Raw genomic sequence first — 27,387 nt, forward strand, 5'->3', positions numbered from 1 at the left:
GGAAGCTGCTAAAAAAAAATATTAGCAGTAATGAGATGAATAAAAAAAATGATAATGGTATTTGATACGAAAATGTCATTGTTTACAATACACAATGTTTGACAATAGAGGAGTAATCACACAGGGATTTGATTTAGAGTATACCACTGAAGTAGTTGCCGAGCCAGATAATATTAGCGAAAAGAAAGGGGAATGAAAGAGATAGCATCTCTTTATGGCAAGGTCATAAATCTAAATTATCTTAAAATCTTTTATTCAACTTAATAAAATACCGTATTTTCCGGACCATTAGACGCTCCGGACTATAAGACGCAGCAGGTTTTCCGCACGGGAAAACAAGAAAAAAAAATTCATTTGATTTCCCCTGAGATCCAGCGTGCGGCACTTGTGCCCGCCCATGAAGGCGGCAAGTAAAAAAATATGCATTCGGACCATAAGACGCACCCTGATTTTCCCCCCACTTTAGGGGGAAAAAAAGTGCGTCTTATGGTCCGAAAAATACGGTAATAAACTAATTAAAAACAGCACTTTTTTTTAGAAAAATCCAATACTGACACTTCTTGTTAGATTTAACAAAACATTAATTTTTTAAGATACTCTCACATGTTCAGAGTCCAATATGTTGTGGACCAGTTATGCCAAATACAGGTATAGTCTCACCCGACGCGTTTCACCCTCGGGGGATTTTGAGACCAAGGTATAATGACCCAGAGGGAAAAATAGAGAGTGTATTCCCAGTGTACTTCAAATACAAGTTAGCAAAAGGATGACAAATCTAGAGGCTTTGACCAGTATTTTATTGGTTGGAGATATGTTGTTTTTCAACTGCTTATAGGTAAGAATGACATTTCACTGGATAGCGTAATAGGGTTGGGACTCATGTACCTTATTGTTTAATAGTTGGAGTAATTCTTTTCAAGCTGTAAGGGTTTATCAAATTTAGAGATGTTGAGAAAACAAATTCCGTGTGGATCTTCGGTTTAAAAGTCTTAAGCCATGGGAAAACTGACAGATGTTTATTCTTATTTTCTAGAATGAGGTCTTTGAGATGTGTGGTGCCTTATGAGCAATTTAAGGGTCTTCCCAAATCATATGGAAAGGTATACCAAATGGACTGTTACATGATGTAGAGAAGGAAAACAGAAGGATGAGCTGGCGGCAGCCATCCAAACTGACTTTATCTCTTTCATTCACCCTTCTATAATACACAATGGTTTAGCTAACTAAATTTCATTTATTGGGGGTTTACATCTAGTTTAAATGTCCCTGTTTGCCCATAGAGGAGGTGACACCAGAGCACCATAGGGTCTCCCTCATTCTTATGGGATGAGGTCTTTGATCAAGAGGATTTTCTCTCAAATTCGAGAGCCCTCGTGGTGAGCTCCCCCCACCCCGACATGACAATAACTGCTGGAAGGTGAAGTGAGTTTTCTTGCAGCTGTTTTGTGATTTGCCCCCACTTCCTTGTGGCTGGGGAAACCTGAAAACCATTCAGCTTCCCAGCATTATGAGGCCCAAATCTCCCACACACACCAATAAAATGTAGAGATAGGGCCTGTGCTGAATGATTGCCGACCTTCTCTTGTTTTATGTTGCCGTGGCAACCTTTTCAATTTATTGGAAATGGGAAGAAGGCCGCCTCGTAAATTTCTTTTTTTTTTCTCATAGAGTCTCTAAAAGCAGCAGACACCTCACTGTGATAAAATGATTAGGGCCCGGGAGGTAGAAAAATGTATTTACGGCCATGGAGACCATGCCAAGCGCTGACATTATGGTCATTCAGCAGCTCCAAGCCAGGTCAGGCATTACTAGACGGGCCTGGTCAAAAACATGCAACCGGCCTCTCCTCCATTCAGGATGTCATGCAGAGAGCACTCCATGATGTACTGCATGCTTTGTACTATGCCAAAAACATAGGGCGGCTGTAGGGTAACCCGGTGGTGTTCATAGGGGTATCTTCCTCCCAGTTTGCCAAAGCACAGCTTTGAAATAACTAATCTCCTGCAGACACTTCCTGTCCATATGCACTGCGGCAATGGCAGCATGGCTTTTCTGTGCTAGCATTAGGGCCTAAGGTTCTTAAGAGGAGTACAGAGGAAGAATACTGTGAAGCTGCAGCAACTCAAATAGTCCTTGTCTGCAAGCCCGCCCTTAGTTGAAAGCTTGCAGCATACGCCCTCGGTGTAATGCCTGCACCTAGAGCTGTCAAGTGAGGGTGGGCTTGCAGGCAAGGACCATGTGAGTTGCTGCATGGACCCTTGCTGGCTGACGATTGTTTGGGGGCCCTCGTGCAGCTGCACAGACTGCACCATAATATATCAGCCCCTGTACAACACCATGATGCCATCCTATCATCCATTACAAGCCTGCATTTCATAGGAAAGCATGATAGTCCAGGAATAACAAATTATATATAAAAAACAGACAGGTAATGATTTTTTTTGCAGAAAGTGTGCGGATTTAGAAATCAGGGAAAGCAAAGTACTGAAAAGCTAAAAAGGTTTGAAAAATAAATGCGGTAAGAGGACTGGGGAGCAGTGGGGGGCTGAAAATTTTCTAAAAGGTGACAAAATAATACCAGTCCTGGGCCATTTTTATTTCTAAATAAATTATATGAGCCACCCGAGATTGCTTTTATACTCCAGAGCTTTCCTTTAAAGTCTGCTCATTCATTAGCATTGGCCAGCATACAAAATGGCTGCCAGCCATGCTGACTTGTCTCCCGGCGAGCAGGGTGTAGAAAGCTCCCCAGGGCTCAGTGCTGGGAGGGGATCAGTATGAGCTGCTGTATATCCGTGCGGCATTTTTCTGCAGCTGTATAAACAGTCTGGTTAGAATGTCCCCAGCGCAAGGCGACAGTAATCCTTGGCTCATATCTAAAACAATTTTCTGTCAAGGTCATGTAATCAGTGTAATTTACTGTACTGAGGAAACACACACAATAGCACAGAGGGAAAAATCCACCGTCCTCACACTCGGCTGCATCTGGACTTACACAAGAAATCGCAATACACACGCCAAGTCAGCTAAAATTGATTAAATGTGTTAGTATGAGGGTCAGACGTGCCACAGAAAAAAGACAAGCACTAACAATCTGCAAGCTCTTGATTTTATTAATATTTATTCGCTATATTGATGTCATTAATATTATGCAGCCTATTATGGGCCATTTTAGACTCGCGGTGAGTCTCATCGGTCTGGCTCAATTATGGTCCCAACCTCTCCCATTCACCCTTTTTTTTCTTGCAGTAGATTTCAGTGCGATTCACAAAAGTGACAAGTTGCTTTGCCCGTGTGGTGGTGACATTAAAATCTGTGCTGCAGCTGCATGCAAATCTTGTTGCACATCTTGTTGCGATTTGCCTCTCCCAGCCACACAGCAGCAGTTTGCTGTGCAACTGGGAGATGCACGCGGCACGGTTTGACACCGGGCCTGTAAGCTTTGTAAGCACATCAGATGATGAAGAATGGTCATGCTCAACTTAGGTGAAGATCCGACATGTGCAACTTGTTCATCAATCCACTAGCAACCAATCGTGACTGACCGGTATGTAAAAAATGAACACAGGTACATTTAGAAAGAGGCTTATCAAAGGGTTATATTTTTTGATCATGGGCTGATTGTTGACCTCTCAATTTGACCTGATTATTGCTGTCCTTGGTACACAAAGTATTGGGAAGTTCAACATTTTACTGTAATTATTACAATGAGGACATCTGTTCTGATGACAACTTTCTTAGGGGAGATTTCCTCTAACTCTGTACCAGCTTCTGTTTTTTTTTGGGGGGGGGGAGCATGAAGGTAAATCCCCCCAATGGGTTTGACCTAAACACTACTATACCGAGAATAAAAATTAATAGTATTCAGCTTTAGATAGAATGGAAATCTGCACCAGATGCAGGAGATGGCAACAGGAACCAGAGCACACGGCAGGAAGAGCAGGTATGCAATGCACCTGGAAGTGTCGGATACCTGTAGTGGTCAGAGATCTATATGTGGCCTTTGGCATGGCAGGTATAAATCATATTCTTTTACAGGCTGGGCTTAGATAAAGATGGTTATGATATAAAGTACCCTAAGAGCCAATTCATCCCTTATGACCAAGCCCTATTATTTGTTAAAACACATTTGAGAAAGGGCCCCATAACTGGTAGGATTTATTATGCGGACATCAATAAAGTTTTAAACAATTTAAGAGAAAAAGATTAGTGGTGGTGCTATTTGTTGTTGTGGGCCCTCTATTTTTTAACAAATCACATCATGATCCAAAATGGCGCATTCTGCATTACTTGTAAGATGGGGTGCCACTGAAAATTTATTTGGTGTTGGGTGCTCATGAATGTGCCCTAGGTGAAAAGTAAACTTTTTGTTTTAAAGAATTAGGACAGGGTTAAATTTTATGGTATTTTATAGGAGGACACTTTGGTTTCATTTGGATGACCTTATTATAACCCGATTCCCTATACCATCCATACAGAAATAACCTTATCAAGCCTGAGCATTGAATGACTACATCCAATAATCTTTCAGACTTTGACATTTGGTAAAAGGAAAGATTTATATAGGCGATTTATTTGCCTTTAAACTACAGTTGCCAAAACCCACAATTTCCAAAATACTTTCCCCTTGAAAATCATGCGGACAATCTTGTTTGGAGTGTTTCCATCGTTCTAATCATACTTAAATGTTTATTAAGTGTTTTGAACCTTCATTCCAGACAAAAGAGAAAAATACATGACTCCACATTCTAAATGGTCTGAAAAGTTCCTTGGTATTTTAAAGAATACATTTCACAAAAAAAAGGTTCCAGCCCTGCTGGGGGGAATGTATATCTCAGGACTTAATGGGCAGAAATGCCAAACCTTTGGGGGGTAAAACAGATATATGTAGGTTTGATGGAATTCACCTCTATATGCTGAGTTCCTCAGATTTTAAGACACTTGAGGTCCCCAATGAGGACAAGAGCAATTTGCATTTTGAAAAGTTCACTTTCTTTAGCTGATACAAAATGATAAGAAGGAAGGTCCTAACTTTCTGAGTATACTTAAAGAAGTACTAACATTTCCCCTAAAAGGATAGGCAGCACTAAACCCTGCCTTTGCCATACTGATGCCAAACTGTTGCATCATCCATACCCCTAAATTTTGGTTTCACTCACACAGCATTCCCGGTGCCCCCACTTGATGTAGCCACTCTTTTAAAGCAAAGGAGGTACAATTATTCTGATATTATTCTAAGAAAAGTGCAATGCATGTCCTTGTTCTATATGGAGCAGAGGCCCGTACACTCCAGCATTAGAGTGCACGATGAAAATTTGCAGGTATGGCCAGGGCTGCAATTTTAATGGTACTGCAGTGATGGATTACTTGTCTTAATTGTTAGTGGACGCACACTTTGTTTAGAGCGCTCCAATACTCCAATATTCCCAAAACTTATTTCCCAAACTGAAACTGAGTATGTTCCTGGGGGTCCTTCTCATCCTTCTCAGCCCCCTATTGGTCAGCAAAGCAAGACTGTTCTGCGAGTTGGAAGACAAGGAAAGCAGAAGAAGGCCGGCTGCAGTGCAAACTGGAAAAAATACCTACAATTGGTTCACAAAAATGAACTTAAAAAAAAATACCATAAATTCCATTGAAATTGTTTGCTAAATTACACAGAGAAATCCACATATTTCTCCAACCTGAGAACTACATGTTCTACTGTACAAGTGTTAAACATGTATCTTGTTATGTGGCAAATAACTTGCAATTATGCAGAAGTCTGTACAGACTTGCTGATCTGCTGCATTTGGCAAAATAACAGATGAAACTGCACATACATTTTCATCTGTATTTGTATATTGGAAGCACTTAAGGGCTCATTTATAAGGCAGTGCTATAGCTGCACCGCACAATTTTAATGCATGGCAATGTGCTTTACAAATGTGCTCAGTGCTGCACAAGGTTTGGGATTCTGGTACAATGCATTACAGAAGTGGATAAGTTTTAGTTTTGGAGAAAAAAATAGACCCCCAAACTGTGAAGTTGTGGATTTTGCTAGATACATACTGCAGCCCACTTTTTATGAATGGAGAGGCTGTGAAATGCGTAGTGCAATGATCAGATAGTCTTATCTACTCTTCAGTATGAATTAGTCCTTAGTATGCATTGATAGGACGAAAGTGTTGATTTATTAGACTTATAGCTCTAGATCAGATTTATAGGATTCTGTCTATTTGTCCTGGGAACCTCAGAAGACATCTTCAAATGGTAACAAGGGCATGTTCTGGTGACAAGGGTATGCAGCTGAGATACACGTGTTGCAATGTGATGTGCTGTGGTATGCTCCTTTAAAAAAAAAATCTGTTTTCCCATTTCCTTTCATGATTTTACTTTGGCAGCAGTCTTAATGCCATGTACTAAGAAATAAGATTGTCTTAAGATACTTTAATTAACACAATGATGTTTAATTAACTTCCAAGGATGCTCCTTTTTCCATGTAATCCTGAAGAATAGGCTCCAAATCGTCTAATGCCATCTTAAGATCTGTCCCGTGATGCATCTCCCAAATTTTTTGCAATGAGAAAGACAACAACTCTTTAGGAGATTCTGAGCAGCACCCACTGGCAGATTCTACAATGAAGAATCATGTGGTAGCCACGCTCAAGGTCATCATCACAATATTTTATACTGAAACGGAAACCTGGCCTAAATGATTTGGATTAAACTCAGCTTTTTGCAATTTTTTTGAGTTTGCCTGAGTTGCCATTTAAGTACTTCCCGTGACTCGTTGAAGTTACTTATATGATGAGACACATAGGGAGCTTTACCTCTTCTCTTTCATTTACACTTCAAATAAACTCTCATTTTGTATTGTTTGTATGCATCAAAACCCACAGCATTTTATAGTCATTTAAGGATTTATATCTGCACTTGTTTTATCTCATAATCTGCAATCCTTTCATTAAATGCTGAATCATTTTTAAATGCTTTTCCTGGAAATATAATTACAGCATTTAAGAAAGAGGCATCTTCAGACCATTTCTGGTTTCTCTTCGGTTACTAACCAAAGTTTAATCATTTAATATTTCTGCTTTATCTCCTAGGAAGGACCAATGTAAATTTACTTGACATTGTTTCTTCTGCCCTCTGGACAACTGTTCAATGTTCCATGCTAGATAATCATACATGAAGGATTTACCTTGGCCTGGTCTATGAGGATTCACTTTAAATGTATATCTTCATTCACCAAAATTGTTCTAAGTAATGTTGTACAACATATGACAGACATTTGTGGACACCTACACTTACATAAACTCACTGGGCATGCAAAGCCATGGGCTTTTAAATAGGAGTCCCCCTTTCTCGTTTGTAGCTATAACAGCTTCTACAGACCTTGGAAGGCTTTGGAATGGAATGTGTGAATATTGGCCATAAGAGCATCATGAGGTTAGGTATTGATGCTGTATGAGACCTGGTTGGGATTTGGCATTCCACTTTATCTCAACAATGTTCTATAGGTTTTATGTCGAGGCTCTCGATTTCTTTCACACCATGTTCAGGAATTTGTGTCTTTCTGCCTGGCTTTCTGCACAGGGGCACCGTCATGCTGGCAGAATTTAGCCTTCCCCAAAATTCATCAAATTGGAAACGCCAATTGTCTAAAATGTCTTGGTATGCTATGACATTATCAGTACCCTTTATAAGAAGCATTGAAACTCATTTGGCTGGGTGTTGGCAAACAATTGCCCACATATATGGTAGGTGTGATGGTCATTTCAGTGCATCTGTCATTGGTTAAACAAACAACATAAAGAAACAGGGGTTTGTAACAAAAGTGCAACTAGTGTCAGGTAAAGCCATGATCCCAAGGAAAGGAAATTTCCAGGAGATATATATTTACTAGAAATGGCTTGTTAGATCAAATATATTTGGATAAAAATGGCACTGTGGGAGGAGAAACGTAAAAAGAGCTTTTGAGTAGAGAGGATGATGGTCCAAAGATTGAAAAGGAAAGGACTGAAAAGAAAAAATGGTGACATTTGACCCATATACCTATATTTTTAAATCATCCCGAAATAGACAGACAAAACCAAATTTGCTTGCATGTACGATATAATGATATGAAATAATCTTGCAAAAAACACTGACAAAGGCGCTAGAAATAATAAACCTGTTGCTTTCTATTGATTATTTGTTACTTCGGTCTGAGCTCTTCTACCAAGAACTTTTGGAATCAGACAATGTGGCCTGAAGATTTCTAGTGTTGGTTAAAATGGTCTATTGTGTGAAAAATACCTCCAGTTGACATTAGATAGTGTGAAGATGGAACACCAGTTCTGTATTGCACTGAATGAGCAGCCTGCTCCCTAACACCACCCCTTGGGGTGGCCAATATTGCAGGAGAACACATCAAGAGAATAGCAGGAGCCTGCCAACCACTATGAATCAAACTCATGGTTTTTCAGCAGCACATGTACTGCAATAATCCAGAACAAAAAAAAAAAAACAAATTGTGCTTACTCTTCGAAGATACCCTGTACTGTAGAAGCAAAGGAAAAATGACTAGTTACCGGTGGGCCCTCCGCAGCTGATCCTTCCACAAATACTAGTTTACCAAGTCATAGTTTCCACTGTGTCTCTGTGTGAAGACAACCATATTTGTAGAGGAGCAGTACTTTGAATAATAACATGTCAAAGGTGATCCCCAAGTAACTGGTGCAGTATTGAACAGTAGAGAATATTAAAGGGACAGAAGGAGAGGTTTGGACGCACAAATCCACAGAATGGAGGAAACAGAAGCAGGGACATCTATGCACTGCAAGACCTCAGGTGCAGCTTCCTCTCCAGCAAAGAGAAAAATGAGAAGAACAGTAGTGAAATCACCTAATATCATTGCTGATTGCTAGAAATAGGGGACTAGCAATCAGCGGCAGCTATCCCTAAATGATCTTACATTGTAGGTATACAACTTTAAAGATCGAAGGCCAGGAAGTGCACTGCTGTTTTTAGAAGGAATTCAAGGCAGACATTGGATTTTGTAGGATACTGCTTAGGCACGATTAACATTTTGGATTGAAAATGTAGATTTTAGTTCAGGGCCACTTTATCTCAAGTGGTTGTATTTCTGATTTCACATTTTTATTTTTCCTCAATTTGAAATTGTGTTAAAAATCATTCACATTTAAGCTGTCAAGACAACTAATAAAGCATTCTCCAACGATATCAATGTCATTAAGTTCCATTAGTATAAAAGCAATTTTATAGCTCTGTTTGATGATTTATATACAGAAATGTGTTGTTTGCAAGGACAGAGTCCTAGATCTATTAGCTAAAATAACCTTATTTCAGCTAATAAATATCATCATTATTGTAATGCCATTAAGATACAATAGATGAAGTCTTTCTTGTGCGTAAGATCGCCAACAGCCCAACATAAATTATTTCACCATTGACATGCAACACAGATTTTAGCACCTAAGTCTCTGAAAGTCATATGAGACACAAGAAAAATATAAAATTACAGCTACCCATTACAGATAGATAGATAGATAGATAGATAGATAGATAGATAGATAAATAGATGGACAGATGGTATTTTTCTAGTGTGTCTCCAAGACAGAAAAGAGTCAAAAGAAATATCCCCAATAGGATACAGAACAACTTGTTGAGGTTGTTATTCTTCCCTTATGCTGTCCAAAACTAAGAAAAACATATCTTGGTTTAATACTTTAAAGCAACTCTGCCTACAGGAACCCCAAACAAGAATGTTGCATAAGTTGATATTGTACATGAGGCTATGAATCCCCCACCACCTGCACATAATAGCACAGAAGCTGGTCCTTCGGGCCTTGTGGGGAGTCATGGAAGAAAGTTAAATACATATTTATACACAGAAGTTTCAAGTTTCACCCTAGTTCCAACAGTAGAAAAGGGTATCAAGGTGGTGAATGCAAGGTAAGTATTTGTAGCGAATATTCTCCAGAGCCAATAAATGTCCACTTCTGGGAGAAAGAACTGATCATGTCACCACCAACCCCAACCAATCGTTGCATGGGGAAGTACCTAACCATATGCAAATAGTGACTTCTGAAAAGTCGAGGAACTAATGAAGGCTACTTTGAGGAAGATACCTGTGCAGTAGTTACCACCAATTACCATATAGCAGTGTTTCTCAACCAGGGCTAAATGGAACCCTGGGGTTCCTCCAGAGGTTGCTAAGCGGGTGAGCAATGAGCAGTTTGTGAGTCTCGGGTCAATAACCGTGGACTCAAATTCTCTTTTTGGGTATCTGTAAGGGTGACAATCTTCCCACTAGTCAGCAATGTAAAAGGCATTCTTCCCTCTGACCATCATATTAATGTACTGTGAGCTGTGGATATAGTTATTATACCAGGGGTTCCCTGAGACCTGAAAGATATTTCAAAGATCCCCCATATAAAAAGGTTGAAAAATGCCGCTTTATATTGACTCCACTTATAGTTTAATAGGAGTCTTACTCCTTATTCCTTCAAAGTGAAATGCCATAGAGAAATAGTTTTAGACCATCAAGAATGTAACAATGGAGACAGCAGAGGGAGGATAAATCCTTTCTTTTAAATAAAACCATTTCTAGGATAAAAGAGAGAAATCTTTGAATAAAAGGCTACTTTTTTCACACAATCCTCACTTTTATGAAACTGTGGAGCAATTTAAGAAGGGCTATTGTAAATGAGACACATAATCTGCCTGCCAGGAAACCACAATGGTTGTTGGACGCCGGTCCAAACACAATATTTTTCCAGAAATACTTCAGGATAAAAATGTTTAGCTGCTTTTGTGGCCATGTGTTTTGCTTGTTCCGTTTGTATTTGTCTTGGGGATGTTTTGGAATCTGCAATGAGTTAAATGGGATATTAATCAGATGCTTTGCTTATCTTGGGGTTTAGCAAGGTGGAGTAGGTTCATGAATGACTAATGGAAAATGCAGTAAAGTGGACCTGTCGTGTCACCACTGTAGAGGCAGCAATCTTGCTGGTGGAACCAATATTATCTTATGAGTGGAGCTGGAATTGCTGGAGAATTGATATCTTTTGTTGGAATTTAAAGCATATATAAAGAGAAAATCCCTGAAGCTGTCTCAAAAGCAGGTATCAATACTGCAAGATTGTTCTATTCTGTCTCAGTGACAACGGTCAAAGAGAGGGTGTCTCTGCAACAAAGAAGTAGACAGCAATAAAAACCTAGCAAGGGGTTCAATGCTTCCTCTCTTTATACAAAGCCAAGGTAAAATTGGTATTTAATAAACAATTGCTTGTTAATAAATTTAACAAATATTATTTTTCAGTCCCCCCTTTTTTTACTTCTCATGTTGGATGTTTGTTAAACATAATACCTCCATAGAGCATCATAAGGTTTGCCTGGAGGAGCCAGAGTTCTATGTGTAACCAGGAGGTGGCAGCATAGGTGAATTCTAAAAATGCAGCTCATGGTTCAAAGAAACTGGTGCGGTGCAGTAGTTTTTAGGTTTCAAGAGTTGAATCATTCTAAAAAAATAAACATACAAAGTGAGGATGGAGCAGGAGGTTTTATGGTAAGCTCCCCAACTGCCTACTACCTAATTAAAGTTGTCCAAGGCAGGACAACTGGTGAAGCGGCGATAAGGTCCTAGGCCCCCCAAGACTCCATGATGTTTGTGAAAGGTAACGTGTTGGGCTGGATCCTACTGAACAGCTACAGTAGCAGAAAATGCCAAAAACCATTATGCTGGCTATAGAGGAAGGTGTCAGATTCATTTCAGGTTTGCTGGATCCACAAGGGTCACTCCCAATGCAACATATATGTACCAGTCCTGAGTGCCTGTGCTGACCCCTGTCCAACAGTAAAAGTGTCTACAGTAGGCATGTGAAAGTCATAACTGGACCACGAAACTATGGAAGAAAGTGGCCTGGTCCAATGAATGATGTTTTCTTCTGATGTGGGTGGCCAGATATGTGTGCATTGTTAGGTGGGAAGGAGAAGGATGCCCTAAAAGAAGAAGACAGGCCAGCTGAGGAAGCATGATGCTCCAGCTGATGTCCTGTTGGAAAATGTAAAGTCATGAAATTCATGCAGTTGGTATTTTGACATGTACCACCTATTCGAAGACTGTTCCAGACCACATAATGCCTTTATGGCATGGTAATTCCTGATGCAAATGGCCTCTTTAAGCACGTTAATGTACCTTACCACACTGCAAAAATTGTTCATCTATGGTTTGAGGAACATGAGTTTAAATTTTGACTTGGCCTCCAAATTTCCAAGATCTCAATCCAAAAAAACAACATGGGATGTGCTGGAAAGACAAGTTCTACGGCAGCCCCAACTTGAAACCTGCAGGACTTAAGAGTTCTGCTGCAAATGTCTTTGCACCATATAACTCGGACCAACTTTGAATGTATTTTAGAGTCCATGCCTTGATTGATCAGAGAAGTTTTTGTGATACAATAGGCATTTACACAATATAACGCAGGTTGTAATGTTACGGCTGATCGTTGTGTGTATTTTATTTGTGTTTGTAATGGTTTGCCTAATATTAAGCTTTAAGGAGGACAAAACATCTATATTAGGCCTGTGCCAAGTACTATAAAAGTACAGTATGTCCTTTTTGGGAATATTTTTGAACAGGAGAAGTTATTCTTGACCCTTAATTCCCTGTGCTCATTGGATAAATACAACCAGGCTTCCTATTGGATTTCACTTACACTGTAACAAAGGGGCACTCTTTACTTTCAATAAACTAGTAAAGGGGTTCATTCATTTCAAGGCTCATCTTCTCAATTTGCCTAAACTATGAAAAAGAATGGACAACCCCAGCATCCCATGGATATACTCAGATACATTGACTCCAAACAGCAGAATTGTCAGCTCACTGGTCCAGTCTTGACTCTAAAGTAGAGGCAGATGAAAGGAATGTGGTAGTTTCCAGAAAATATCTATATATTGGAGAATTATAACCAGAACAAGTTTGTTAGTGCTGCTCTCATGATGATGCACATCCCCAAGGTCAGCTCTATTGGTATCGTGGATGTAATTTGCGAGGCAGCTGCTGATGAATCACGGCTGACTGAGAACGCCAGAATGGCTTTTAAAGATGACAGTGTGCTGGACAGACGTATGACCTTCTGTATTGTCATTCTGAATTCACAGTTAGCTGTCTTTCTTCTGTGCTGATCATTATAATATATTCAACTATACTGCAAATGCAGCAGGAAAATATTAGAGGAAACGTTATTCTCTGCAGAGTATTAAAGTGTTCTTCCCAGCTCATTCTTGCTGGGCGCACAACCTGGCATTTTTTAGTAACCAGCCAACTGTTTTTGGGTGGTAACTGCACATTTCACCCACCCACTGCCACCCACCTACAGCTTTTTCCACCCAGCTAGAAAAAATTCTGTCCAAAATGACTGAATAGTGAGTCAAACTGGGGTCCAGGGTAGGCCCAGGTTTATAAGGTTAGTTCCTATATCCCTAAATCCTAACTGAACATTCTGTCTTACAGTTGGTTTTCCTAATGTGGATTAGATAGTCTATCATGGGAGAACCTGGTTGATCCATTAAACCTGAAGTGGATTTCTTAAAAATCATTTCCCCAAATCATCCCTGAAAAAAATAAATCCTATTCTGCAAAGTTGCTCACACTCCTTGAGTTTTAATAAATAATGTAAGAATTATTGGGGCTGATTTAACAAAAGGAGTTTTCACCCTTCAATGGATAATTCACTTAGCTAAATGAATGATGTACAGCAAAAACAGTCACTTATTGGCTTTAAAAATGCTAATTCTAGGGAAGCCCACAAGGTAATGATGAAGGCTGGGACCCCTCACCTTAGGCATAGGTGAGGATGATATGACAAAGCACATTGGCATAGATAGATCTGTGAACTGGATCCTCAGGCGTGACTTTGCTTTGTTGATGAAAGCATTGGTGGGATGCTGTTGTCACCGTGTAAGGCTATCCTCCTGTGTGATGCTGGGCTATCACTCCAGCATCAGGTTACTGTGAAAGGTAAGATACAGAACACAGGGACACAGCGCAGGCAAGGTGATGCTTCACGGCAGGCAAGAATTCCCAGGGAGGGTCGGCTCTACGTTACTGCTTAAAGGGACAATGCTGTCTAAAAGTAACATACATCATGCTAGTGTAAAGGGATTTAATAGTGATATTTCTACTATACCTGCAAGTATGTAAAAATACTATTGATTTATTTATTTACCTTTCTCGTTTCTTATTTATTTCTGGTTGTATTAATACAAGACCCAACTGATGTTCCTATTTCTTTTATTATATGGGATTGCCTATTTCAATCCAAGTTACAGCATGGACCCTTATAGTGTTACATATGAGGTTACAAATATCAGCAGGCGAGCAAAGCTTTCATCATAGTCATCAAATCAATTATATGATCTGGAACATGGAATAAGCTATACATTGAAGAAACAGCCCCTAAAGTTACGTGGAATACAGTAACCCCAGGTATTTTTGGTTACAGTCCCCTGTTTTCCGTGTAGTCATAGATGCCTTTTGCATTACAATTTTGATTTACAAGCCGGGGTCTGTGCAAGGTAAAAAGTGTCTGTATAGAGAAGACCTACCTTGTCTAGACACTCAAAAGCCCCAAAACCACTGGTGGATTCCACCATCTTAGACTCAAACCGTTCTCAATCAAGTGAAGCTCTGTTGGATTTGCCTTCTATGACCACTATATAAAAGGCCATGTACTGAGGTAAGGGCAGAGAAATTAGACCAGCAAAAAAAGTAATTAGACCCTCTTCGAAGAAGGAAGGGCTATGACATATAAATAAGGAAGGGGTTGCTCTAAGGAACTGAGTCAAATTTTCCAGCAAGCTCAGAGTTACATTGCAATAGAGCAAAAGATAATTATTGTAAAGAAACAAATACTGCACCAAAGCCAGTCTTTCTTAATCAGAGTTCCGTGAAACCCAGGGGTTCCTCCAAAAGTTGCCAGGGGTTCCATGAGCTTGGTTGATTGAACTCCCATACAATGGCACCTGCAAAAATCTGAGGCCAACACCACTTGGTGGAGACAACTGCATGAAGCCAAGAAACTTTTTTAGCTGCCATTCTCAATCATGGTTCTGTGAAATCCAGGGCTTCCTCCAGAAGTTGCAAGGGGTTCCTTGAGCTTGGTTGATTGACCTCCATACGATGTCGCTTGCATAGTTCTGGGGCCAACATCAATTGGTAGAGCCAACTGCATCAGACCAAGGACCTTTTTTAGCTGCCATTCTCAACCATGGTTCTGTGAAGCCCTGGGATTCCTCCAGAAATTGCTAGGGGTTTCTTGAGCTTTGGCTGATTGACCTTCTATACAATGGCACCTGCATAAATCTGGGACCATCACCACTAGGCAGAGCCAACTGAATGAAGCCAAAGAACTTTTTTGGGTGCCATTTTCAATCATAGTTCTGTGAAACCCTGGGATTCCTCCAGAAGTTTGCCAGGGGTTCCTTGAGATATGGCTGATTGACCTTCTAAAAGATGGTGCCTATATAGTTCTGGGGCCAATACCAGAGCCAAATGCATGAAACCAAGGCCCTTTTTTTCATAAAGGTGACATTCTGACAACTCATGTAAGAGGGGCATTCTACCCATTGGTGACCAGTATTGTACCTATTGACTGACTTCTAAAGGAGTTCTCTGACACCTGAAAATCATTTTAAGGTTTCTTCAGGGTTAAAAAAAAAGTCAGTAAAGGCTGATCTAAACATTTAAAATAATTTATTTTTTACTTGCTTTAATCTGCATTTCAAGTTAGCGAAAGCGACCCTTTAAATTCAGATGCCCCATAGGAAATATTCCTAATCCTGCATTCTGTAAAAACAGAATACAAAGACAAATACTTCTCTCTTTTTGACGCAGTGGAGCTCAGAAAACAGTATATAACCCGTAAGGACTAACAAAGCCTTCTCAAGTGTGCTTCAGAGATCCATCAATTTATTTTATCAACCGTCTATTTACTTTTCCATGGCCTGTTTATAGAAGCCGTTCCCGAATCGCTGATGTCACGAAATGTAAAGGAACCCTTTAGAGAAGAATCATTTGTCAGCACAAATCTTCAGGAAAATATGTTCAAGAGGAAAACATTTGTGTAGCAATGCTTCAGAATTCTGAGTGTGGCTTACGTTCTAGACAGAGCAGTTTAGACTGTGGAGATGATTTAATATTGGGATTTATCACCGAGTTCCGGACAAGCAGTTTACGATATTTTATAAACGCTGTGAAGAAATTATACTAAAAATTTAGCCTTAAAGGGAAATTTCTGTCCTGAAGATTTTGTCCATCTCATAGCACTTAAAAAATGCTTAAAATGAGTTACAAGAACATGTGCAGGAACAGTGTTATATGAATAATAGGTCTTCATGTATATTAGAATACCATGGGTGGGATGGATGACCTATAAAAAGCATGGCAGAAGTAAATGACGGTCTCTCCTCCTAGGTAAGTAATCAGTGACTCAATGATCTCTTTAAATGACCACCAATATGGGGCACTACTAGACCCCACACCAATTATAGGGTGCATTTCTCCACTGACCAGCTATGTAAGGGGGTTCTTTTGTTTTGACCACAAATGGTGGCGGGTATTTCACCACTTTCCACCAGTGTCAGGGGGCACATCATAAATACTAACCACTTATATTAGTGGGTCCTTGTCGACCAATGTATATGTGCTCTTCACCAAACACCAGCAATGTAAATGGGCCCTTCTCCACTGACCATCAATGTATAGTGGCCCTTCTTCACTGACCACCAATATATATGAGCCCTCCTCCACTGACCACCAATGTAAATGGGACCTTCTCTACTAACTGCTAATATAAATGGGACCTTCTCCACCGACTGTCAATGTAAATGGGCCCTTTTCCACTGACTGGCAATGTATATAGGCCCTTCTCCACTGACCGCCTATGTATATGGGCCCTTCTCCACTGACCGCCAATGTATATAGGCCCTTTTCCACTGACACCAATGTATATGGGCCCTTCTCCACTGACCACCAATATATATGAGCCCTCCTCCACTGACCACCAATGTAAATGGGACCTTCTCTACTAACTGCTAATATAAATGGGACCTTCTCCACCGACTGTCAATGTAAATGGGCCCTTTTCCACTGACTGGCAATGTATATAGGCCCTTCTCCACTGACCGCCTATGTATATGGGCCCTTCTCCATTGACCGCCAATGTAAACAGACCCAGCTTAGGGACTACTTCTTTACTGACCACAAGTGTAGGGTTTTATACACTGGCAACCAATGTAAGAAGGTGTTTGTTCACTGACAACCATTATAAGGGAGCCCTTTTGCACCTATCACCAATGCAAAATCACCAATGTAAATGGGCCCTTCTCCACCAATACCCAATGTAATGGGGTATCTTTATACTGACCACCAATGTATACAGGGGCCTCTCGACTTACTAATAATGTAAAGGGAATGTGATGTGGGGTAGCTGGATTTACTACCGAGACACCCGGGAGTTCAAGCGCCACCTGGATCCGAGCTTCTCAGGCTAAAGTGAGAGGAGTGGGGAATATTTTGTGACGTATTTATATATTTGTTTTCCTCGCACCTCATTTTTTCCCTCCCCTTTGTATTTTGGTTGTCCAATGATGATGCTATGTTTGTAACTGCACCACAAGTAATTTCTTTGTTTTTGATATTATGTGGAATGTGAAATGTACCGGTCTTTGTTTCCCATAGTTACCCTTACCCTGCTCTGTATTGCCCTATGACTGTATTGTGCTTGTCTTTGTTGATTATTGTGTTTTTTGTTTTTTCAAAAAAAAAAATAAAGAATGTTAAAAAAATAATGTAAAGGGGGCACTTACAAAACTACCAATATAAGGGCAGACTACAGTTTTTAACATCTGCTTTTCTTTTTGTCTGTAATTATATGCTGTATTTTATGCTTTTTATTTAAAATTAAAGCAGCACTCAACCCGTTATACTCTGCCCCCATTCCACTGCAGGGTGGCACCATCGCCTCAACGCCCCAAGCCTGATCCTTCCTGCAATAATGCCTCAATCGATATTGATCAAAATAAAGTGGAATTTATTTCTGCTTTAATATGTAGCAAAATGCAAGGAGGTTGAAAAATGATCTACCCCACAGGTGGAATAATGGTAAGAGAATATAAAAAAGGTGGAGAGAGTGTGGAGGAAGAAAAAAAAGGAGTGGGGGTACCAGAGAGAATAGAGTAAAAAGGAAATGCTAGCACAGAAAAATGGAGATAATGAAGAATGAGTGGGAGAAAAAAGAAAAAAAAAGGGGGGAGAGAGAGTATAAGAGATGAAAGAAGTTAACAGAAAAGGGAGAGAATAGGGGAGAACATAGAGGAAGAGTGGAGAAAGAAGAATGAGGGGGGTAGGAAAGAGGGAAAAGGAGGAAAAGAAGAGAGAAGATGAAAGGGAAAAGGAGGAAGAGAAGAGAAGAGAGGAGATTAAACTGGAGAAAGCAAATAGAGGAAAGGAGAGGAGAGGAAAAAGGAGGAAGAGATAAGAAAAGAGGAGAGGAGAGGGAAAAGGAAGAACGGGAGGGAGAGAGAAACAAAGGGAGAGAAGAGAGGAGAGAATAGGGAAAAGGAGGAACAGAAAGGAGAGAGGAGATGAAAGAAGAAAAAAGAAGAGAAGAGAAGAAAGGAGAGGAGAGGGAAAAGAAAGAGGGGGGAAAGGGAAAAAGAGGAAGAGAAGAGAGGAGAATAAAATGGAGAAAGCATAGAGAGGATATGATAGGAGAGGAAAAAGGAGGGAGAGATAGATAGATAGATAGATAGATAGATAGATAGATAGATAGATAGATAGATATATAGACAGATAGATAGATAGATAGACAGATAGATAGATAGACATATAGATATATAGACATATAGATAGATAGATAGATAGATAGATAGATAGATAGATAGATAGATAGATAGATAGATAGACAGACATATAGATAGATAGATATATAGACAGATAGATAGATAGATAGATAGATAGATAGATAGATAGATAGATAGATAGATAGATATGGGATAGATAGATAGATAGATAGATAGATAGATAGATAGATAGATAGAGGGATAGATAGATAGATAGATAGATAGATAGATAGATAGATATGGGATAGATAGATAGACAGATAGATAGACATATAGATAGACAGATAGATAGATATATAGATAGATAGATATATAGATAGATAGATAGATAGATAGATAGATAGATGGTTTATTTATTTAGATAGATAGATAGATAGATATATAGATAGATAGATAGATAGATAGATAGATAGATAGATAGATAGATAGACATATAGATAGATAGATAGATAGATAGACAGATAGATAGATAGACATATAGATAGATATATAGATAGATAGATAGATGATAGATAGATAGATATAATTTTAATTTAAGATTTAGATTTAATAAAAAAGCCCCTTGCAGACACCCACACTCATATCACAGAGTAGAAAGAACTCCGATTATACAGTTGGCTCTGTGTGCTGCCGTAACATACACAGAACAAGTTAGGAAATGTCCTACAATTTAAACACTTCCACATCTACAGCAAAGATTGAACACAAGCAGGAGACTATGCAAATGTACTTGGCCATATGTTCATCTTAACACCACAAGGTTTTATAAATAAACACACAAAAAATGATGTTAAATAAATAAAACTAAAATTCAACTCTGAATTCCCAAGGAGGTGGATCATGTGACCCAATGCCATAAGGGGCTTATATTCAGGGAGAGTGGCCAGTCAGCGATCTTGTCTGAATTTGGATCTTCTTGGTCTGGGATCACAGGACTAAATCCCATTTGTATGCTGCATGGAAAGCAGAACGCCTGCCTCTGTCATTAGATCCATTACACACAAAGCTACATCACTGAATATAGAGTTGTGTGTTTATGGAGGTGTAGAGATTTAGTGGAAGAAGTGTGTCACTTTCCCTATGTGCTCTTCATTTTTAGAGGTGTAACAATACAATGTTTCTTTTTTTAACAATGGTATTGATCAAGTATTAATTACAAAAAGTGAGAAAAGCATGATCCGGCATTGTTGGATTTCTGGAAAGAGTTGTTTGTTGGACTCTAGATTAAGGACCCCTGGCAAACATTCAGGTAGAAAACTCAAGTTAAGTTGCCATGATTTGCTGACAATGGAAAGAGCAAAGGGGTTAACTGCCATCTTTTCACTGTCCACTCAGAGACTGGGGGTGGGGATGTGACTAAGCTTTATTGTATAACTGCAGCATAGCAAAGTCAGGTCACCAGCTTGGCTGTACATTCTGGCAGAGCTGTGTAAAAAACAGGCCCGGAATGAATAGAAAACCACACTGGCAGCTCAAACAGCTCCATTATTGGCAACTCAACTATGTATTTAGCTGTTTAGTTGAAGTTCAGCTTTAAAATGTTTTTCCAATATTCTCACTGTCTGGATTAATTTAACAAGCTAGTGCAAAATTGTTACTGGGTACAGCCATGCATCTGCTGCAACCAAACACACAGCAGTGCAGAAAGTGTCACAAAAACAGTCACCAAAATACCAAAACCACAGATTTTCTACTGCTGATTATTCCGAAATTAAAAGCAGCTTCTGCAGGGTCTTGGACTTTGATGTGATGTTTTCTCACACGCGACACGGGAGCCTATATGTGGCCTACGTATGATTAGGGTTGTAGTATCTCGTGTGAAGCCTCCTCCGGCAGTTAATGGGACGTGAATGAGACATCAGTGAGAAGTGCAAACATCACGCTTTAATGTCAATTTATAATGTAAGGTAAATACAAGTCCGATCCTTGTCCACTGGAGAGGAACAACAGTGAATGTGAAAGAAAGTCTAAGAAACGAAATAACAGGAGACAGCTATACATAGAGGCAACACAAATAGATGTTTATGGATGTATGGGGACACAAAGAGGCAGTCTGGCTACATTGAAATTACAATTATTCTGTTGTACTGCCCATATATCCTGAGGAGATTTATCACAAACTCTAAAATACAAAAAGAAAACTTTCCTTACTGAAGAGCCATTTATTGCTGTAAATACATTGCTCGGCACACACATTAATATGGTCGTAATTACAATCAATCTTTCTGATTGACTTCAAGTATTCTATTATCTACTTGATGAATATTTATTTTGCATTATCATTGTTTTCACCAATATATCAAATTGAAATAATGATGGTGACACAAAAAGTGTTTCCTACTGCCATATGACAAGAATAAAGTGTCATCCAATCACCTTTCAACTGACATCAATTGTACCCACAATGCCATTGAAAATAAGATTTGCTAAATCAAACATCTAATTCGGGGTTTATTGACCTTTTTAACATGGGGGAACCCTAAAATACCTTTCAGGTCTACAGGGAACCCCTTTTATAGTTACTATATCTACAGCTCACAGTATATTAGTGTGGTGGTCAATAGGAAGAATGCCTATTTACATCAATCTGGTCCGTTGCGATGCATAAACATCTGTAATGTAATGCTAAGCCATGCCTTATGTTGCAGCAGCTATTGATTTGTTTAATTTTTAACAATATCCCCAGTTGATGGCTGGAGGTAAACTACTTGACTGTATCTTCTATCGCTTGAGGAGTCTATTGTGAGATCCCAATGCTAAGTCCTGTGGTCTGTACACCTACTGGGGCTATTATGAAAGGTTCCAACCATTCCTATGTTGAGTTACCAAACCTGCAAATCTGCTGTGTCCATTATGAGGGGATCCTAGGAACTCTGCTTTAAGTTCCTTGGTCCGCACACCTGACAGAACCTTTATGCATGGATTCCACCATTCCTACAATGAGTTCCTGGGTCTGTACACCTATTGTGCCCATTTGGCAGGGCTCCAACTATTTCTGCACTACTCATCTCAAAACCATCTCACCTACTGTGACCATTATAAATAGTTTCCATCATCCCTTGCACTAAGTTCCCCAATATACACAATATGAGAAGCTCCATATTGGACTTTTTGGTAATCATGGAAGGTAGACCTCACAATTGGAGCATTGTAGACATACTGACTTCCCACCAGGTAACATTAATAACATAAATATCACTCTAGGTGGACTGACCCAAAGGAAGCCAAAGACCTAAGACAAAAATCCATCATGATTCACGCAATGAACGACTCAATCCACTACCAGCACCCCACAAACATACCAAAACAGAACCTGCGATTTAAGTCAACCAATATTTCCATACACAATTCACAAGAATATAAATTTATAAAAGACCTCAAAAAAGGATGGAACTGCAGATACCTTTAAAAAAGAGTTATTACAAAAAGCTGGATTCCATAAATGTTCACAAAAGGTTAAAATGTTCCCAACAGACCTCTAACACTTTCTGAGTTTCAGCGTACAGGTGCACGATGTATAGTGGGGGATCTCCTGTTGCCATTAGAAGATTTTACTCTGCAATAAGAGTCTATTACCCGTTGAGCCACCGATAGCTTGAGCCATTATCAGTCATGGAAAGCATGAGTTTATTTAGGATTAGGCAATAAGATGCAGGGTCACTACTGAATCCTGATACTCGCAAGTTGGAATTCCCCTGGTAAAAAACCCAGATCAGGAATATTTTAATACATTTTTTTCTGGCTGCAGGAAGTATTTATTGGGACCTAAATTTCAGCTCACCCAGAACTAGAACTGCCATAAATCAAGAACTAATAAAATACCCAAGGCAATACCCCCCCCCCAGTACTTATAATGTACCCAATCTAAATTTCCGATTTGTCAGCCAGACATTTTTGTAGCACTGAGCTGAATGGGTAAGTGTTAGAATCTCAATCAGGCTTTACTGCTTTCTGCATCACAGTGGGGGGGATTTTCCTTGACTGTTTTTCCTTGCTGTACCAGAGACACAAGAAATATGTAGATTTCCCTAACACCACAAGACAGTTTGACAGTTGTCACCCAAGGAAACATCACTATCGGGAGATGTTCTTCTTGTTCCTGTTTTTTTTGACAACTGCAAGCATTTTCCCCATGCATTCTGCCCCATTGGTAATGGTCCTCATAGATCTTTCTCACTGGCAGTGGTCACCATAGATCTGTCCCATTGGCAATGTTCACCATACATCTTTCTAATTGGCAATGGTCACCATATATCTGTCCCATTGGCAGTGGTCACCATAGATCTGTCCTAATGGCAGTGGTCACCATATATCTGTCCCATTGGCAGTGGTCACCATAGGTCTGTCCTAATGGCAGCGGTCACCATATATCTGTCCCATTGGCAGTGGTCACCATAGATCTGTCCTATTGGCAGTGGTCACCATAGATCTGTCCGATTGGCAGTGGTCACCATAGATCTGTCCTAATGGCAGTGGTCACCATGGATCTGTCCTATTGGCAGTGGTCAACATATATCTGTCCCATTGGCAGTGGTCACCATAGATCTGTCTTAATGGCAGTGGTCACCATAGATTTGTCCCACTAGTAATACCCACCATAAATCTGTCCCAGGGGCAGTGGTCACCATAAACCTGTCCCAGTGACCGTGGTCATCATAGATTTCTTTGAATAGGGCAGGGACAGCATTTGCTAACTCTTTACCACTCATCCAAAACTAAAAAAGTTTTCACATAACTTCTAAGCCAACTGTCTCCTGCCCAAACGCTTAACTTTAACCTCCCCGCACAACCCTAACAGATAACCCCTAAAGTCCTTACCAATTAACTTCAACTGCCATTTAACCCCTAAAAGCAAACCTAACCCCTAAAGTAACCCCAACACCAAAAACTTCTTTTTTTTATGCTCACCCAACCTACAATGGAAGTCTCTTTGCGTGAGTGCTTTAAGGTCCCCCATTGGAACCAGACATTCCCGAGATCCTAGCGCCAGAACAAATCGTAAATGTAGCTTTTCATAACACGGTGTGACATCACAAATCCGCCATCCCTTTATTTATCTATCTCAGACTTTTTAATCCGGATATCATCCATGGTCACCTGTGCCGTTACAGTATCAAGAGAGGTCACTTATACCTGCAGTACTACAAATGGAGGCTACAATCCAGACTCATCGAGTCTCAATTCGTCGTTTCAATCGTCCGCCATGAGGTCTCCTACGATTTTTCTGCACAGCGACAGTTAAACGATCGCCTCTTCCAACTTTCAGCGAACATCAGTCGGCACCACAAACACACCTGTGTAAATTCTCCTTCCATCTACCGCAAATATCCCCCGGACGGAATAAAAGATGACGATTTGTCAAGGCACATTGCTGAATTTTTAATCCCACCGCGCTCGCTGCGAAAGTTAATTCCAGCCTGGCGGCCGTCCACAGACACAATATAAGCACCTCCTGAGCAGCAGCCGGAGTATTATACCCCATACACATATATAATCTCTAGACTCACCTTTCAGGCAGATGGGAAGGCCAGTAAAGGCTGGGAGCTCCTTGTACTTGTCGCTCACCATTGGCTGGAGGGGAGAAAATAAGCGGCCACATCCAGCAGGGAGAAAGGGAGAAGGAAAAGGGTATTTCTTCACCGCACAACGAAGGGAAACTGTTTCACCTTGAAAAATCCCAAGAGCAGTGCAGCAGTTTCCAGACTGTGATGCTTTCTTGTGAGTCACTCATCCACAGGGATTGCCTATGGATCAGTAGACAGTGACAGGCTGCAGCAGAAGGTGTGGCGATGTTCTGCAGCTTCTGGAATCCTGTTAAGGCACAAAAGCAAAGGCAGTTCCCTCTATTTTATGTAGCCAGGTCTGGAATCCTAGTTACTTTTGTTCTGTATTATAAGCCTGTGTGGCTGTGTGACTCTCTCTCTCTGGACTGAGCCCAGTGTGTCTGTTCCTCCTTCTCACCCTCCCCTCCTATAATGTGCACTGCTGGAACTTAAGCCTTCGGGGCTCGTTCAAGACACTTCTCTTTCCCAGGTGAACAGGGAGTGGGGGATCAGTGAACACCTGTCTAAGCATCAGGTTTCCCACAGCTGAACGACGATGTTGGCAAGGAGGAGAAAAGCATGCGGCGACCTTGAATAAGGCAAAGAGCAATGTGCAAAGGGTTGTAGCTCATGGTGGATGCACAATTTTGGTTCACAATTGTCTCACTAAATTGACCCTAGGCAAATCGCAGACTGTGTAAGGCCCATTCCCACTTGCGCATTGCGCCTAAGTAGGGCTCATTCCTATTAGTGCGTTGCCCCTACGTAAGGCTTTATCCTTATTAGTGCATTGCACCACATAAGGCTCATTCCTATTAGCGTGTTGCGTCTACATAAGGCTCATTCCTATTAGTGCGTTGCCCCTACGTAAGGCTCATTCCTATTGGTGCGTTGCACCTACGTAAGGCTCATTCCTTTTAGTGCGTTGCCCCTACGTAAGGCTCTGCCCCTACGTAAGGCTCATTCCTATTGGTGCGTTGCACCTACGTAAGGCTCATTCCTTTTAGTGCGTTGCCCCTACGTAAGGCTCATTCCTATTAGTGCGTTGCCCCTACGTAAGCTTCATTCCTATTAGTGCGTTGCCCCTACGTAAGGCTGATTCCTATTATTGCATTGCGCCTAAGTAGGGCTCATTCCTATTAGTGTGTTGCGTCTACGTAAGGCTCATTCCCACATGTGTGTTGCCCCTACGTAAAGCTGATTCCTATTAGTGCATTGCGCCTAAGTAGGGCTCATTCCTATTAGTGTGTTGCGTCTACGTAGGGCTCATTCCCATTAGTGTGTTGTGCTTAAGTAAGGCTCATTCCCATTAGTGCATTGTGCCTATGTAAGGCTCATTCCCATTAGTGCGTTGCACCTACATAGTGCTCATTCCCATTAGTGTCTTGTGCTTACGTAAGGATCATTTCAACTACCGGTAGTACGTTGCACCTATGTGAGGATCATTCCCATTAGTGTGTTGTGCCTATGTAATGCTCATTACCACTGGTGCGTTGCGCCTATGTAAGGGTCATTCCCACTAGTCTGTTGCTCATACGTAAGGCTCATAACTATTAGTGAGTTGCACCTATGTAAGGCTCATTCCCACTAGTTTGTCGTACTTACGTAAGGCTCATTTCCACTAGTAAGTTGCACCTATGTGAGGCTCACTCCCACTACTCTGTTGTTCATACGTAAGGCTTATTCCTATTAATGAGTTCCGTCTATGTAAGGCTTATTCTCACTAATACGTTGCCCCTACAGGTTAATTTGCAGTAGTACATTGCGCCTATGTAAGGCTCATTTCCACTAGTGCGCTGCACCAATGTAAGGGTATGCCCACTAGTGCATTGCGCCTACTTATGGTTCAACCCCACTAGTGCATTGTGCCAATGTAAAGGTATGCCCACTAGTGCGTTGCGCCTACATACAGGTAATTCACACTGGGCAGGGGTGTCAAACTCAAATACACAGTGGACCAAAATTAAAAACGTAAACAAAGTCAGGAGCCAAACTTGAAACTGAAATAGCGCTGCTACTACAATTCCCTGCGCCTATAAAACAGTCCTATGCGGGGCCAGGCATAGGTAGAGAGCCTGCTGGTCTATAGACACGAGTGATGCCGGGAATTGTAGTAGCAGCGCTATTTCAATGCAGCGGTGGGCCAGCTGCAATTCATATTTAGGATTCCTTTGGGGGGCAAAAAAAAAGGACATTGAGGGCCAGAGTTTGACACCCCTGCACTAGTGCATTGAGCCTAATTAAGGCTCATTCCCACTAATGTGCTGCAGAAACATATACGTTAATGCAATACATAGCACCTGTGTTGGTGCACTGGGTCACCATTTATTACAAATGTTTAGCTTAATCAATCGTAGGCAAATACCAGTCTAAATAATGCTCATTCTCACTACTGCAATGTGTTCCATTAACATTGGTGCGCTTGGTGACTGTTTATTGTTAATGGCACTCCAGACACACCTTACCAATGCACTGCCGCACAGCCATGTGCCATGGTCTTTAAAAAATTTCAGCATGCACTGCATTTGTGTGCAATGTGCTGAATTCTCCATTTTAAAAATTAGCTCCTCAACGCAGCACATTGCAACATACACAGAAACTGAGCATGCATTTGGTAAAACGCACTGCATTCTTATAGTGAGAATAAGCCCTCAGGGTCGTATAGATGTCAGATTGATGTCAAATGATTGATTTGGATGTCAGAAAGATCATTTCCAGTGACAGATTAAATAATGAGTGTTGTACACACAGTGCTCTTCTTTTCTGTGGGTAGGGAGAAGAACAAGCGAGCGGCACTCTCCATAGGAGTGCTCAGTAGTTGTTCCCGAACAGTCATTCATCAATATGCCATGATAGCTTGATGAACAACATCGGGGGAACACATTTTTGCCCTAGATGAATGATTGAGCATTATCCAACCTTTGTACGTAGCTTATCTGAACACAAAGCACATGCA

General features: G+C 40.6%; 1 protein-coding gene across 4 annotated transcripts in view; it reads right to left on the reverse strand.

The window, feature by feature from the left end:
* Positions 1–27,387, reverse strand: part of PLEKHG5 (pleckstrin homology and RhoGEF domain containing G5) — a 205,894-nt gene that overhangs the window by 108,207 nt on the left and 70,300 nt on the right. Inside the window, exon 1 of one of the 4 annotated variants that reach the window (XM_072425727.1) lies at positions 24,396–24,737. The exons of 2 other annotated variants lie outside the window; for them this stretch is intronic. The gene's annotated coding sequence lies outside the window, so the exon portion shown is untranslated. Of the gene's footprint in view, positions 1–24,021; positions 24,300–24,395; positions 24,738–27,387 lie in introns of those variants that run through there. One more of the 4 variants, XM_072425729.1, reaches the window with a different exon arrangement.

This window comes from Pyxicephalus adspersus, chromosome 11, assembly GCF_032062135.1.
Source record: "Pyxicephalus adspersus chromosome 11, UCB_Pads_2.0, whole genome shotgun sequence".
NCBI lineage: Eukaryota > Metazoa > Chordata > Amphibia > Anura > Pyxicephalidae > Pyxicephalus > Pyxicephalus adspersus.